At 35.5% G+C, this 18,070-nt stretch overlaps 2 long non-coding RNA genes across 3 annotated transcripts in view; one reads left to right on the forward strand and one right to left on the reverse strand.

Annotated features, from left to right (window-relative positions):
- Window positions 1–18,070, forward strand: part of LOC150103467 (uncharacterized) — a 212,735-nt gene that overhangs the window by 80,980 nt on the left and 113,685 nt on the right. The window contains exon 2 of the long non-coding RNA XR_016548834.1: window positions 2,091–2,439. This is a non-coding gene — a long non-coding RNA (uncharacterized LOC150103467). The remainder of the gene's footprint in view (window positions 1–2,090; window positions 2,440–18,070) is intronic.
- The window catches only part of LOC150103468 (uncharacterized), a 112,854-nt gene that overhangs the window by 70,752 nt on the left and 24,032 nt on the right, over window positions 1–18,070 (reverse strand). The gene's annotated exons all lie outside the window — the stretch shown is intronic.

Below are 18,070 nucleotides of genomic sequence, written 5' to 3' on the forward strand. Positions count from 1 at the left end.
TATGGCTATTCCAACTCTGATCAGCATCGCAGTGATGTCCGAGATAACGTGTTGTTTTCACCTGTGTGATGGTTGTGGTATATTCTATATCGTTATTCTATAGTTTGGACTGAAGTAGTGTTTTAGCAATACTGTGTAATGGCATTAAGTGTTTTACCTTAAATTCTGTTTTGTAATAGAATTAGTGAGTGAGGGTTTCTCTTTGTTCCCATAATATCAGTTTTACCATTTTATTTTGCAACAGTTGTAATCTGTTAAGTTTGTAGTCTACGTAGGATTGCATATCTTAAAATGTTTTTACATGTTGCCTTATAAATTAGTATTTTTATCAGGAGTGTGTTGTGTAGATAATTTGTATGGCTATTCCAACTCTGATCAGCATCGCAGTGATGTCCGAGATAACGTGTTGTTTTCACCTGTGTGATGGTTGTGGTATATTCTATATCGTTATTCTATAGTTTGGACTGAAGTAGTGTTTTAGCAATACTGTGTAATGGCATTAAGTGTTTTACCTTAAATTCTGTTTTGTAATAGAATTAGTGAGTGAGGGTTTCTCTTTGTTCCCATAATATCAGTTTTACCATTTTATTTTGCAACAGTTGTAATCTGTTAAGTTTGTAGTCTACGTAGGATTGCATATCTTAAAATGTTTTTACATGTTGCCTTATAAATTAGTATTTTTATCAGGAGTGTGTTGTGTAGATAATTTGTATGGCTATTCCAACTCTGATCAGCATCGCAGTGATGTCCGAGATAACGTGTTGTTTTCACCTGTGTGATGGTTGTGGTATATTCTATATCGTTATTCTATAGTTTGGACTGAAGTAGTGTTTTAGCAATACTGTGTAATGGCATTAAGTGTTTTACCTTAAATTCTGTTTTGTAATAGAATTAGTGAGTGAGGGTTTCTCTTTGTTCCCATAATATCAGTTTTACCATTTTATTTTGCAACAGTTGTAATCTGTTAAGTTTGTAGTCTACGTAGGATTGCATATCTTAAAATGTTTTTACATGTTGCCTTATAAATTAGTATTTTTATCAGGAGTGTGTTGTGTAGATAATTTGTATGGCTATTCCAACTCTGATCAGCATCGCAGTGATGTCCGAGATAACGTGTTGTTTTCACCTGTGTGATGGTTGTGGTTTTAGGATCAGCACTTTGTATTTCTTTTTGTATGGGAGGATGGATGTCAGAAATGTTTATAGGTTGCGTCTGGGAGATTTTAAACATTATTAGCTTCGTTTTTTCAGGGTTTATGCATATGCCGTATTAAGGTAGCCAACTAGTGATCAGAATGATGTCGTGTTGCTTATTTGTGTAAGCTAGTTATATTTGCGTTGATGTGAATGGATACTGTGGCCAGGTTGTTTGGTTATTGGAAGATATTACTTTTTAAATTTTTAATAATAATAATATTTTGTCTACCATTATCAATAAAGATGGTTCTTATAAGTAGTGCGAGTTATGGAAAAATTTATCTACAATTGCTCTGTATATTCGACATATACACTATTTTTTCCCCCTTGAAGGATTCGTTTTGTTAGAAAAATCAATAGTTAGTCATAGAAGATAAAAGTATGTACACGCGTTTTTAGTGTCTTAAAATGGAACATGAACATTGTCCCATCTTAAATAATCTCAGCCATTTTATTTACACTGTGAGAGTGAAATACACATGCTCTACATAACCATCAACAGGCCTAATGTAAAGCACCATACATGCCGAGGCTTTCCAGTTCAGTGATGTATCATCATATTCTAAGGGGAGTGTGTGTGTGTATCCTCAGATAGACTTAACACAAGCTTAGAGGATGCACGTGATTGCATTATGTTTCACTTATCGTAAAGTATTTGAAAGTATACACACTTATCGTATATCTCACTTATTGTAAGTATTTGAAACTAAAATGTATTATGTTATTCATCTATATAAATTCATGTAACAATATTTACTTAGCACTTTTCACTGAATATTTGTTATAAACAGAAAATGTAATAGTACTCGTCATATTTAAATTGTATATGTGTAAATTCTTTGTACATATGATGATGATAAAACCTTTTTATTGTTGTTGTTTTGTTATTGCAGCTCTTACAATCGTCGATGCAGTCTAAGAGAGAAGCAGGAGTTTTGTTTGAAGCCACTTACAATTGAATTCTTTTCTAGAACTATCTTGGCAATGTTTTTGAGAAGCAAGGTTCGGTAACGAGTAAGGAATTTAACGAGAATGGGAGAATGCTTCGTTCCATCAAGAATTATTTCAGCGATTTGGTCAGAGAAAATATCTAGATAAAAAGAATGAAAACAGTAATGAGATAATCGGAAAGCTAAGTGGGAATTGCAGAGGTCATCCCAATTGGCACCATAGCTGTGCCAAAGAACGAAGTCAAGTCTGAGGAGTATTGGATGTTATCTGATATTATCTGAGGATTATCTGGTGAGTGGATAATATTTAGGTCATTATTAAAGCAAATGCTTTATTTTCTCTTTCAACCTGGTCAGTAGAATTGCAAAAGGAAATCCAGTTGACGTTGTTAACATTTAAGTTGTGAAGGAAAATGACCTTATTGTTTGGTTAATCAGACTGAACTCAAGCCTTCAGGAATAAAAATTCAATTAGTTTTTTTTTTATATCAATATTTTGTTTTTAGTTGAATTTTATTGTTGCTTATGTGTTTTGGTCGGATTTTAGTGTTTTCTTTACTGTTTTAGTTGTTTTTTTTATCATTTTTTTTTGTTATCATGTTTTAGATATCGCCTTTTCTGGAGGATTTTTAGATCTGCAGCATTACTATAATTATAATTAGAGTAATACTCTAATTATAATTAAGAATAATTATTTCTGTTGTTTTGTGATGTCGGGAGGAGATGAGAATTTGACAGCAACAGTGCGTGGGGTAGATTCGCAAACCTTTGTTCATACAAAAAATCTGTCTAATCTCCTGCTTGCAATGTGACCTCGTCAGTTCCCTACAAACTGACACACATACGAATGTACTTGGATTCCCTCCAGGCACGATATCATGAGTAAGTGGTCATCAGAATTGTGCACTAACTGGTAGGGACGTCTTTTGACGTTGCCATCAGGTTCGGTTGGTTATTGGTCTTATTGCGAAGCCCTTCGGCTATCCCCAAGTTCTGCTTCACCTGCCACTCGCATTCTTATTCAGAATTCTGGTATTTTTACGTGCCAAAATACGGATGCTCAATATTATTCTCTTCCCCTACACGATTCCAGATATTTCCATAACCCTCCTAGCTGGTCCTAACTTATGTAATCTTCCTCTTTAATCCCCCGATAGATTTAATCTTCCGATAGAGTCTCTGATACTCTAAAATACCCTGAAACATATCTGGAATTCAAGTCTCTTAGGCCAACTGTAGAGATCGATATTCAAAACTGAATTTCGTTGTATGTTCTAAGGCTGGTTTGTCGGTGGGATGAAAATCTTGAATTATCGAAGAGGAAAAACCGTATCGCCTCTACATGAGAACGGCTATCTCACTTTTAGCTGTAAATGTCCTTTTATTTATGAAAAATAAAATGAACAATCGTCCTATTTCCACCCCTAATTTCGCTCATAAAATAATCGGAGGGGTCACCGGTGTGATTCAAGTTAAGGGTAATCCTAAACACTACTAAAGCTTGCAGACCTGTCTTTTGACATCTGATTAATTTTGGTGCAGTGTGGGAAAGTCCTGAATTGCATTAAAGGATCGTATTGCATTGTAATTTTTTTTTTTAAACTAAAAAGTCAAACCAAGGTTCTCTCTCGTTCGGATTTTATCATTTCGTGAGCATTGTGTGAAAGAACCTAATGGATTCATTTTCTCTGACGAGCTATCTCAATCTTCGTTTTAATGGATCCGTTATTATGGAAAAATATTCGAATTGTTACAAAATTGTACTTGACAAATAATCTTATCTCCATAAATAAACTATTAGGGTGTACACAAACAAAAATGGATCTAGGTTTATTTGCGAAGTGTGCTATCACTATAGAAGATTGCTGTGGAGGGACGCACCTTTTTTTCTTTGTAATTTTCAGGTCACTTTCATCTTTTTTTTATTTATTTTTTTTTAATATTCCACGCATGAACGATTGCATAACTTATGCTACATTAGCATCAGTTCTTGAATATTTGCAGGTTGAAATCCTTAGAGGAATAATATCTGATATAAATATTGTTTCAAGGAGTAGTATTATTTAAATGATGGCTTCATGATTTTAATAGCATCTTCAAACGGGTTTTGCAAGAGCACTTCGTAATGAGATAAAGCAAAAAAAAAAAAAACCAATCGCAGTCTCCAAAGAACAAGTGATAAGATCAATTAATGTGAAAACTAATTATCAGAACATACATAACGATATACACTGTGAAAAAGAAAGAAAGAAAAACTATTAATAGTGCGATTAGACAGTGTAATGTTAAAAATACTTTTTTTTTTTTTTGAATATATAATCCGGTCTGTCGTTATCCGGATATGAAGTTGTTTTCCTTGAGTACTTAAATTCGCACTATTTTGGCAAATAATGATTGAATAGTGACTTATGGCAGCGAATCGTACAAAGGAATTAGGGGTCAGTAAAAAAAATTACATTGGCTCGACAAACTTAAGAAAAGATCTTTATGATAGAAAAAAAACGCGGGAGTTTGTGTCCGAAAGAAGATTAAATAAAAAAAAAAAGTGATAAAACATCACTTCTTAACGTATCCTTAGAGGCGATGAGGTCAATTCCCAACTGTTCTTATCCGCACAGGAAGACGCCACATTTGACATCCCCCTCACATTTTAAACAGGGCGACATCCGCTGTTCTTTTCTCCATATACGCAAAGACGACGATTTTTTTCTGAATATTCTGGTATTTGTAGTATTGGTTGTACGACTGTCTTGTTTTTTTTTTTTTTTTTTGAAAGAGTTTCTTTGCTCTAATTAGGAAAAAATCCTCCAAGAATGTAAATCCGAGTAAGCAGAACTCTCTCGAAATGTATTATAATAATAATTGATAATTACATTTTCGATCAAAAAAAAAAATCGAAAAGGCAATCAGACTTCCATATTTGGAGAATTTATGTTTCGGTGGTGCAGAAAAATTCCGCATCGATAATCAATCCATCCATCAATAAAAAGAAACCAGCGTTGATGTGGGTCGTCCATCCGAAGCACGCTGTAAGCACGAAAGAGGGCCTGACGATCACTCTTATAAAACGACCACTGGTTGAAACCAGGAAGTGGAATGCAAGTTCAAATTAAGTCTATTATAGTCTCTACTTGGCTTACGTCATTGGGCGCTGACAACCGCTTTCAGTTGATGGGATACTATCGGTCCCATTCGTGGCTGCCTGGTGTCAGCTAGACTCATCCTGGTCGTCACAGCAACATGATAAACGTTATCATGTATGCGCGCGCATGGACTTAAATGACAAAGAACTTGAACAAACTATCTCTTACTCAGATTAAACAAACTTAGCGAAATATGCAATAAAGCTCAGTTATGTGGAATGCATTAGAAATTGTGAGCACTACATACTCTCGTGCTGATGCGAATACTTCCTAGGAAAAGTTTAACAAACATTTCTCGGTTATCATCTGATTAATATTCTTTCGTGTTTTTTTAGAATAAGAAAGGTGTATTCATGTCTATCCAATGGCAGTGTGAGTCAATACTTTAGATTCAAAGTTTTTGTTTCTTTTCATGGTTTGTTGACATAAATATAATGTATCAGTAAAGCAACGAAACATTATCTATTGAGAAGAATAATGGATACATATTTGTGCAAGATTATAAAGAGTATAAAAAGATCACTCAAAATTGGAAGTAGGCAGAGAATCCAAACAACTTTGTTCAGAAATAGCCAATATTAATTAAGGTCTCGTATTAGAAGCTCAAACGATAAACATAAATTGGCATATGAAGAAGAACAGAGGAAAACAACACCAGGGAGCATTTAGCAGATACTGTTCCAACAACCTTCGGTATATAGAAGAGAGGATTTTTATGTCGACTAAGTCAGTTTGGAGGAAACTATAGTAGCTAATCGGAGGAATGAGAGGAGAATTAATGAGTTGTTGAGAATAAATATAAAGCGAAGGTACTATTTTACGTCTTGGAAGTTTGTTATTCACAATTCACAAAGGCTTACTTTGTTATGTATATAAATGTGTGTGTGTGTGTGTATTCAGTAAAAGTGAACAATGTAAGTCGGATACTTACCTAAGTTGACCACAATTTCGAAACACAAATTAAATGCATATTCCTTTGAAATAGTTTTTCCTTCTTTATCCAAAATAGAATAGATGATGTCTCATCTTAATTATACCATTTTAAACCTACTTTTTTTTTTTAATGAAAACCTCACTCACGGAAGATGGTAAAGTATATTAGTGGAATTGGCAGATTAAAGGTTAAATTACCTAGAAACCTGTTCTAGAGAGTTACGACAAATCACACTGATATGATTGAAAATCCGGATTATCTAATCCGGATTGAAAGTCCATCCAAGGTATTAAATATGTCATACAGTATTTCTAAATTGCAATACAGTATTATATCGGATTAGTCTTATTTCTATACCACAAGCCTTATAGATTCAAGAAGCTATAGTTAGCCACAACAGAAAGTCATACAAGCATTTGTGCCTTATATAGACTTCAAAGTTCCTATAGCAAACAAGTGTCTTCCGTGTCATGACTCCAAGACAGAGAGTCATAAGGAAAAACACCATACTACAGGCCATCTAGTGTCATTTCCAACAAGCCACTTATCCCATCTTATTTTCATGAAGTTCACAAACTTCCCGTTATATTAAAAGCAAAGCCACACCTCTCAAAACGGTTTGATCATTATGCGAAATATCCGTCAAAAATATTGCTTATGAGATTACTACCATCAGTTTGATGTTTATCGACCAGTTTTGCCACTATAAGTGGTTTGATTAAAATAATGAAATTGAAGTGATTGTAAATGAAATTTGGTTTTTTTGAATCTGTATTAAAATGAATAATTTCTTGGAATTTTATCAAATATCATCCGGCTACTATAGAATTAATACTATGAGTTCAAATCGCTTTGCCAAAGTTTTGGCAATAAAATGATTCGAATGAAACAAATCAATTGTGTGGACATTTTCTAGTGTACATTCAAATACTAATCCACCTGCTCAGAGCGGAGTTATTTCGAACTCTTTGCAGATGCTCCAGTAGAAGAGAACGGCCGGGGGCGGGGGCATGACTCGACAAATTTTTGTAAGGATTTCCAACATCGAATTACAATAAAATCACGCTTGCGGATATATGAGGTATACGAGATACATAGACTAAGAACAAACAAAATGCAATCCCTGTTGACATTCACTGAAGCGGTTAACGAGAAAAGGGGAAGTGAGAATTATGTAAAACCTGTTTTGATGTAGATGTTTACGTCCTGTATTTTTAATGCGCGAATTTAGGAGAATAAATAATAAACGACAGAAGTATTTTTTTGTAATTACGTCAGTTTTTCTAAATGGGAAAGTAGTTTTCAGGAACATTTCGAAAAATGAATAAAAATCCATTTTAATCTAATGAGCCTGTTATTATTATTAGATTTTTTTTTGTCCGTACGCATAATCATAATTCCGCTTTGGATGGAAGGGATTTAATGATGTTTGGCATTTAGAATTTCTATTAAAATTAGTGAAGTCATGATCACTGGCTATTTTTAATTGCAAAACATTGTGAAACAATAGAAAATTATATGATGCCAATAAGCCGAAAGAGACTCTTCTTCAGTTCAAAAATCCCTTACGAACGTTTTATTACTTGAGTTACGTAGGAAGCAGTTAAGGCTATGAGGTCACTGTAAAAGTGCATGTGTTCTTTGGCCGGTTTGCTTGCTGGAAGAAAATTCTTCGACTCTGTATACCGGACACCGGCTAATCCATTTAGTTGAAAAAAAGCTCTTATCAAGGTTATCGAAGTTCAGGATGGGATTAAAATCCAGTCTTTCGAACCAAAAAGGTCGTCGTCGTCGTTACCGGCCGAGCCACAGTGGCTGCTGGACATTTATTTCATAATTAACTCACTCTAGTTGAAGCATAGGATGAAAGTGATAATAGTGTCCACATGTGGAGAAACATTAGGAGACTAAAATAACTTCCAACAACAAATTAAATCATTCCATCCCAGAGAGAGAGAGAGAGAGAGAGAGAGAGAGAGAGAGAGAGAGAGAGAGAGAGAGAGAGAGAGAGAGAGAGAGAGAGAATCCTTCCGGACTGCTGACTACAAAAGTTTGAAGGGGGAAAAAAAAGCTATTCATTATCACATGGAGACTGCAATCAGAGAGATGAAAAAGTCACTCGGTAACAAAAAAAAAAAAAAAAAAAAAAAGGCAGACGAAGGACTAAGGAATGATGCAGTTGGTTTAGAATATGGCTAAATGGCGGATCATATTAAATGCCTTAGAAATGTCAAGAGCAATAGCTTTGTCTTTGAACCCTTTCCATGACACGTATCCAGAAATGAGTAATGTAAGCAAGAAAAATCAAGAACGAAGGAATCCATACTGATGACTGTAAAAGGTGAAAGTCTATTATATATCGAGTTCTGTATATCGAGTTCTTAGGACTATTTTACGGATCAAGTGGGTCAGAATTGTGTTCTATGTTAGAACGCAGTCGTCTACAAGAACTCGAAGTAATGTTAGGCGTGCTCTCCCCACCATTGCATTATTAAATAATAAGTTGAATAGCAGTAAGAAAACTGCTTCTCAGAGACGATTTGGATTTGGCTCTGATCACAATGAAAAACCTAAGTTTGGAAAAGATAGTCCTAAGAAAGGAAATCAGCAACAAGTGATTATCTGAATAATATGATGCGATTGCATCAAGTAACGAATTAAAAATAACAGTATGACATTTAATGATTCAAAACTATTATGTTCCTTACACATTTTTAACTAAATGTTCAATGCATATAAATCTATTTTTGAAGATTTATATACACTGAATTTATGTTTCGATAGCCAAATCCAACTATCTTCCTTAGAGAACTACAAAAGATACCAAAGGTCATTAGTTACACGACAAACCTATCATAAATATGATGATGTTCCGAACGCTTTTTTTTTTTTTTTTTTTTTGAAGATTGGACATCTGATTCATTGTTGCTTGTAGCATCTGGCGTGTCATTCATCTATGCTGCTACATGAAGGGATAATCTTGTTTACCTCCTGCAATGTGAAAACAAAGTCACGTACATCTTATAGAGTGCAGATAGAGGTTTGAAGAAAAGCTCCCAGAAGCAAGTGTATGGTGACTGTCATTCTGGTCGAGCATGCGGAATAACAGTCTTACATTTAATAGCATTGATCTTCTACCTTAGATTCACGTGTCATAACTTCATTAAAAAAAGAAAAGAAAAAAAGAAAACGCATCGAAGTTGTTCATATCTGCGAAATGCTCGTTCAAGAATCATTTGACTGTGTAATTTTCGGTATACGAGTAGATTAACTTCTCATATTACTCGTTGTGTAATTACTTAGAAAGGATTTCGAAAGAGCGAAACTACCTTTCACTTTCTTAAGTATTTACTATGAAGATGGTTGGAGTTGACTAAAACAGGAAACTAAATAATCCAAAAACTATTCTGTATATAAACTATCCTGAAATACACAGTCCAGTAAGATGCCCGTTACAGAATGTTCTAGTAAGATAATGCTCCTTGCTACGTTGCAGGCATCGGTCGCGAGTAGTTTGTCGAACACGTCAGCAACCTCCAGGAGCTTCTATGGCGGTTGAATTTGCCCGATTTCAATCCCATAGAACATCCTTGAGATTACGTGGATCGACAGATCGGTCATTTGAATCCGCCCTGAACACTGCGCAGAATTACTTGATGCAATCCTAACGATGAATACAGCATACCCTCCTGCAACATTCAGTGTTACAGAGTTCTTGCCGCACTGCTTAGCAACAGTTCCGCAACAAGAGGAAGCATACGAACTAGTATTACGGTGATCTTTTGGTTGGACGGTGCAAGCATTGGTATTTCCCCGTTACAGAATGAAACACACGTGTATTCTCCATCGTACACATACCGGCCACCGAATTAGAAACCTTTATGCAGAGTATGTAAACGTCACTTTCGCAGCGTATATGCAAAATACTTGGTGAAGTGGGTCATCATTCTGAGCAACTATTTAAGAATGCTGGTAGTCAGTAATCGTTCAACAGTGTTGATCACAATAGGAAAAAGAAAGGATCTTTCAGGGTTCGATAAAGAACTTATTGTGAGTGCCCGTCTGGCCGAAGCCAAGATTTTAAAAACAGCACAGCTGACTGGTTTCTCAAAAGGTGAGGTATTCTGGGGTGTGTAATCAGTGGAAAAATAACCCACATTGCTTGTCGAAGAGGCGTAACTGTGGTCCTAAGATAGTCTGTCTGGAACGATATCGCCGTCGCATGAGTAGGCTTGTATGGACAAACAGAACTTCCTGCGTGCAGCAACTAACCGAAACATTTAATGAAGACTGTTCCGGACTTATATCTCACCAATCTGTGCGCAGGGAATTGCACTGGATCGGTATTGACAGTCGTATGCCTATATGTAAAAGCCAAACATCAGCCAACAGCGTAGGCTACACTGGTGTAAAGAACACTGTGACTATCATAGTGTTGGAAGATGATATCGAGAGTCGAATGGTGCTACATCATTTTCCAGTCGATTGACGAGTGTGAGTGTGGTGGATGCCAAGGGAATTCCTAATGGCCAAAGTGCATTACCTCAGCTATAAGGTTTGATAGCGAAGATATAATGGTCTGCAGCTGTTTCTTCTCGTAACGTAAACTCTGACCTTCGGTTTTAGCTCGTGAAAAGATGAACGCGATGAATATGCAACTCTTTTGAAAAATGCAATGCATCCTGCTTTGTGGAAGTTTTGTGGAACCAACGAATACTTCGTTTTCAACGAAACAGTGTCCCAATCTCAACCTAACTCAACACCTTTTGAGCGAAATAAAACACCGGTTACAGGTCAAACTAACGTTGTGCAACGACAATACATGAACTGTTGATCATGATGAAGGAAGAATATCTGGTTTCTCTTATCACATATTGTAAATTTAAGTGCACATCTAGAAAAGTGGAGTTTAGTAAAGAATAAAGGCGAGCACTCATGCTATTAAGATGTCAGCAATTTTCTTCTTTTAAATATGGTGCTGACCAATACTGATTTCATCACGGTATGTGTGGCATATTTTGGTATGCATAATGAAGATGACATGTTTAGCACGAAAGATTTACTTTGGTCAAAATTGTTGTATAACACCAATTTAGTTATTATTGTTGTTGTTGTTGGCTTTCCACAAAGAGACTTAAATTCATCTATAATGAAAACTGCATGATCTCCACAATTTATCCAAATTCTTACGCACATCTTTATAATGCATCTAGGACTACTGTCAAATGTCTTCGAAGCAAGTTTCATATTTGTGAGAGAGGAAATCTGAACACCTGGAGGAAAACTAATCCCCACGAACACTATTACCAGAGAACGAGTACTAAACAACAACAAAACAGACTGTTATCTAATCCATACAAATTATTTACATTTTTTATTGTTTGTTGAACGATTTGAAGAAATCCATGTTATCGTTCTCGATATTTCACGGGCATTCGATCGTGTCTGCATCGAGATCCTCTTGAACAAGCTACCATCTCATAGCTTCTCTCCTGCACTCTGTGATCGGATTGCCAGCTTCTTCACTGTTGTTCATTGCATGTCATGGTGGACGGCTAACTCTCATCAGATTTCTCAGTCAACTGGACTCTAGGTTCTGTACTCTCATCCAAATTTCTCCTCCTACTCTTAGATCAACGACCTTCCCTCTGAGTTCAAACCCTATTCTCGGTTTTTCCGAGACGTATTCTTCATTCTTCATTCGAACCATGTAGTGCTCAAATGATAGAAATCTGAAGATTTTTCTTAACCCGATGACTTAAACACTGATCTCCGCAACATCTTCAAATGGGATGAGGATAACTTAGTAAAGTTCAGTGTCATGAAAATTCAGGCCTACCTTATTACCCTCAAGAATTATCCTACCTCACTCACCCTCTTGCTTTTGATAATGTTCCAATTTCCTTTCAAGATTAGCTTTCTCTTCTTGGGTTGACTGTGACATTCAGTTGATCGTGGCACAAACATATTACATACGTAGCCTCCTCAGCCTCTAAAAACCTTTGGGTTCTTTTCCATTGAAAATATTACTCCTCTTCCTCGCAACTTCTAACGCTTTATGCCTCAGATTCGCCCAACTTTGGAATATCGTTCCCACATTTGGCATCAAAGACCTCTCTAAGAATTCTTGACGATATTCAGAAAAGGGTAATCCACTTAATAGATAACCATTCTCTCACAGATGCTTTGTTTATGTACTGCGCTATTTTATTGGCATTTACACGGGCACTGCTCTTCTGTATAGGGTTTGAACTCAGAGGGAAGGTCGTTGCCACTCCTCCACTTTCTTTTAACCACGTAAGAACTAGAGCAGTCACTGGTCAACACCCATACTCTGTCCAACTCCAAATATACCAAATAAACTGCTCATTCTCTTTCTTCATTCCACCCACCCCTATTTTTTGGAACAGTCTCTCCCATACTGTTTTTCCCACATAGTACAACCTCCAACTCTTTCTAAAATATATCAATAGGCTACCTCTTTCTCCTTAATAACTTGCCCACACATGACACTGTAGTGCTACAGGTCCTGTGACCTTTCATATGTGGAGTCATCATCAAGAAAGATAAGTAAAGAAATATCACCGCGTCTGTTCTAAGCTTTAAAATTGTCAAGTTCTTGTATGCCATTATTTCTATAATGGCTTTGAACGAATTATTTGTGCAGTAAACTAGCAACAACTTAAAACAGTAGGAATTCTGACGAAATTATTTAAATCGCCAATATAATTAAAATACTTGGAGAAAATAACGACACATTTTAGAATTTCTATTTCTTCGTGTAGCTAGTATATCTTAATTATGTTCGAGAAATCACTTGAGCTGTCTTCCTTGCGCATGTCTTCGAACGATAAGCAACAGAAACCTAATACCGTAGAAATTTGATACGGTGGTTTGACCTTCCAGTTCTTTGTAATTGAGACAAGCTCAGAGTATCGCCACATCTAGCAAAGAGACAGAAAAAGAAAAAAAAAAAAAACAGAAACAAAGAGAAAATTATTTTATTAATTGTTACAATATGACAAACTGCAGGATTTTTTTTTTCTTTACCGATTCTTTATTGCTTTTCTTTGGCAAAGAAATAAAAATCTTCTGAATAACCTTCTTCGCCTTTTATAACAGAAATTTCTGAAAAATTAATCGTCTAGTGTTTCAAAGCATGGAGGGTGTCAGCTAACAGAAAATAGGATTTCTTAAGCTAGTGGGAGGATCAAACTGAAGCCATCCGATATTATTCACAAGCGCAACCTTAAAATCTATTCATTAGGAATTATTCGCAAGCCCATACAACGTCATTTATTTAGGAACATCCAACAGAGTTTATTTAAACCGATTCCTAAAAGAATAAAAAAGAAAACAAAGAGAAAAATATATATAGTAAGTTGCCTAATCAAAGACTAGCTGTACAAGTGCAAGAATTTAGAAAACCAAATTTGATAAGTATCAATTAGTGCAAGTCATATGAAGCTATTCAATTCCCACTAAACAAGTTTATGTATTTCCTCTCTTTTATCCTGTTTTGGAGTTAATAATTTATTGATTTAACAATTAAACAGCATATTGATTAAGACAAACTGACATCTGTGAAAAAAGATGCAGATTATGGGATTGTTACCTAGCTTCAGTTCAAAATATTGTGATAACAACTGATCAGTTGTGACAGTGAGAGAGTTAAAATATTTACACCAATGTATTAAAATTATTCTCTAAAAAAACACTTTTCAACGATCAGCACAAGAATACTGCCCGATGTCGGTATTATTTGTGCAATGCCTCATAGATAGCAGAGGATTACGCATTAGGTTATCTACAGACAGGAAATAATTGAAGATTATCATAAAGTACAGAAAAAGATGGTAAAAAACATGGGATAATATTCGTTTAGTAGGAGAGAATATTATTACATATAACCTTAATAAGATGATGAATAAAACCATTCTGTGCACTGTAGCAAAACTCCAAAGTCCTGACCTATTTTGTGTACTTCCAGTGTAACAACCTGATAACACGCAGATATAAAGTTTTAAAAACAAGCCAGGAGTTGAGATATCCAGGACACTTTATTTACCAAAGAACTAGAACACCTACATGTCGATGGGTAAAGAATATTATGGGTAATTTCAGATAGCAAGCAAACTTCGAAGGCCACTTAAGGGAGAACGCTAACATTAAATATTATGAATGGCTAATCTCAGCTAATCTCCTATTAAGTAATTAAGTCTTAAAATGCCGCCAGGATTTAAAACAAGAATGTATTGGATTTTTTTTTTCTCATTCTGAAACGTATGCTGTCGAAGATTGGTTAACAAAACCTACCCGTTAATAAGAGTGCCAACAGTGGAATCAAAATAACACACTTTAGTGAAAAATTCTTCTCTTAATTTTATAAAACAGGCCATCTTTATTTCGGAAGCAAGTTACAGTAAATGACACTGGTAGAACAATCTTGCCAAGAAATATTTCTCTCCAACATCCAAATGGTTTAATAAAGTTGATAATTATATTCTACTAAACCTTATCTCCTATATTGCTTCTGATTCTTGGAAACATTGAGTAGCATTGTGTCGGAGAAGAGAATAAAAATCCTTGTTAGCAACGAATTCTTAGGTCGTCCCTCAGTGCCGGGTTCGCTGTCCAGGTATACTATAGTTATTTGTGTTCTTGGTATTTTCAACGTCTCAAATCGTGTTATACTTTGAGCGAAACACTCGATTCAGGTTCTCCATTCCTCTCAAGACTTCTGTGAATGCAAAACAGAATGAACGTTTGTTTCTCTTAGATACTTTCTTGGCAGATATTTCCACAGAAACATGTAAGTTTGTGTTTGTTTTTCTCCGCATATTCCTAAACGTCATCCTCATTTGACTCTCAGAGCTCCTGCATACCAAGAGTTAACTCCTTGACCATTAAATTTGGCATTCACCGACGTATTCTTCTGCAATCATCCCTCTTAATTTTAAAAAGAATCGCCGGAAATAAAAATTAGCCTATGAAAATTCAACTGAAATGTCAATACGTTTCCTTTCTTCTTTCTTCAAGGTTGGTTCTATGCCTTTCGGATTAACATACACACACAGACGACTCCAGGACACTGTTCATATCACCTCAACCAAAACGAATGACTAATTTTTTCGCCATATGATTTCTATAAAAAAAATTAACTCATTCCCAGCCACGAAAAGTTGAAAACCAATAGTGCGCTAAGGATTTTATTTATTTTAGTTTATTTTTGTACATAGTCTGGAATCACTGCTATAGAGACTAAGCATGGAAATTTCTCACACGGGGTATTGAAATTCATCTCCTATCTAAGACACCTAAAAACAATCAGAAGTATCCATATCATGTCGGGATTCGAGCCTGTACTTATTAGGTGGAGGGTGGGCACGTCAACACTCGGCCAACGACCCCTCCAGGTCGGTTTTGCTGTTACATTTTCTGCTAACCCTTCTAGGAAATCTATATCAACCCATAAACGAGTTTTAGTATTAATATCTAGAAATTTGGTTTATTTGTAAGCGTATGCTCAGAGTAATGCCACTTTTTTTTCGGTCATGAAAGCAAATATTGATTTTATTTATTGACATTGTTAGCTCTGCGATGTAGATGATTTCTCCAGTCGGTTTTCAGACATTTTTATAAGTCAATCGATATAACAGAGCACCTACAAATCTTCACAGTTGCCTTTACTTCATTATTTAATCGAAATGATATTCTTTAAAGCGAGAGAACATCATTCTTCCATTCCTAATTGGACACCAGACAAAGCTAAGTGTTAGCTGTAAGTCTAGTCTGCGAAACCAAGCCGATGAATATCGCATATGGGAATGTACAATGGTGCGCTCAGACTAGGAATGAATTCTCAATACTATTCAGGTCGGAAAAGCAGCGTCAAAGGTTGCACTGTGGATACGTCAAAAGTCTACTATTCGTCTCCATAAATAACTTTCGGATCATCCATAACTTAGTTGGTTTCACGGAGTCCTTGTTGGAAAGACCTGGGTTCGTATCCCGTCTATGAGACGAAGAAACTTTATCAGGATGTTTCAATTAAAGGTAAGTTAGCTGGTCTCATAGAGGTTCCGCGTTTTCTTATCCGGGAAACTGCATAAAATAGTCTCCCTCAAAGGATGCATCAGAGGTGTAGTAAGTCGGCTGCATTAATTTGCCTACTACCTTTAATTAAGGGACTCAAATCGTCTTGAACGGACGAGAATTAGATGGATGATGAATGAAAATATCTTCACTCATCGGAGGAATGTTTAATGCAGCAAAAAACCGAATCAATGCACTCACCCTTATCCGTATGCTATTGTCTCCTCAACTATGCCACTTTTGATTCTATCTTAAATAACCTGAGCAGTGACAGAGGTGCAAGAATTCTAGGGACGTTTAATGAATCAGTGGTGGTCTCATTATTACCCGAGTTTGTTAAAAAAAAAACCATCTTACTTTCTAGCACGTCCCTTGTAATCCTCTTTTTCTGGCTCAATACAAGAGTAAATCATATGATATTACTACGGATTTCTTGGAAGCTATTCTGTTTTATCCCTTGACTGTGAATCTGCCTATCCTGGAATTGGTCGTAAAGAGACAGGATCACACAAAAAGAGAAAAATATGTTGGAGAACGATGTCTTGCATACAAAAACATAGCTTCTATTACTTTGTTATAATTCTGGAACACGTCCAAGTATCGCTCTCCAGTTATAGCATTTCAAAAATGAAAGTTATGGAAGCCAGCAACTTGTATTGCAGTCATTCCATATAAAACTTTAAGCTTGGAATGCATATTTTTATAAGTCGGCATCTGAGATAAAAAAAAATGTGAAATATTTCTTGTATAGCATATATTTCCGTCACCGTAACACAAAACAAGTAGCAACTATAAAATTTTCAATCTACGTTTCCAGTTATTTTTAGTCTGAGTTTGCCTCTTTATATATTCCTGAGAACGCCGTCCTCCGGAGTGGGGCAAATTCGCTGCTTCCTAGCAATTATAACTTGTAGTCCTCGAATAAAAAGGAATATTTCAGATGTTTTATTATTATTATTTAATTCATACGTTTTAGTTAAATGTATTTAATATGTTTAACTGTAAAAAAGATAAAATTCAGTAGAATGAATGTAAGAGTTTTTCTTTCTTCTAAATTATCAATACGAAGTAGAAGAATGTTAAATTCATATTCTTTAGCCAATTGGTTTTGGTTTACTTTTTGATTGCAGCACTGCTTGTGTATTTATTATTGGGAATGACGAATATCTTTGGTATTGATCATTTTTCCCGCTCCTCACGCAACGGGTCAAAAAGTGGTATCCAATGCACGGAGGTTTATAGAGTAATTCAAACATCCATCTAAGTCAAAGTTATCCCGCATAAGGTATCGAAAAGCGGGTTGTAACTGCTGTCACTCCCAGTGGCATAAGCATTACGCTATTTTACTTCTGCCAACAGATCACAATGAGAAGAATGCGAGGTAATTTGAGGGACTGTTTTGTCAGTATCGCCTGATGTTACATTAAGAATATTTAATAGCCCAAAAGACCTAAACAAATATTAAAGAATTATGTCGTTTCTTTTAGCAAAGCTTATTTTTTTTATTTCATTTCACCAAATTTAATCCTATCAAAAAAATACTTTTATAATATCTAAATCGAAGGTTCACACATTGCCAGCGTTTTTTCTTTGAAAGCTAAGACCAACTTCAAAAATAAAATAAAATAAAAATAAAAATCCGTGATAAACTAGAACATGCTGAAGTCTTCGGGAAATGATTTGACTGTCTGTGACTATGGCATGAGAACGATTAACGATATGAAAAACTGTTCGTATCGTTGCCTGCAAGA

Source organism: Typopeltis vanoorti, chromosome 9 (genome assembly GCF_054136105.1).
Source record: "Typopeltis vanoorti isolate ZY-2024b chromosome 9, IOZ_Tvanoo_1.0, whole genome shotgun sequence".
Classification (NCBI taxonomy): Eukaryota; Metazoa; Arthropoda; class Arachnida; order Uropygi; family Thelyphonidae; genus Typopeltis; species Typopeltis vanoorti.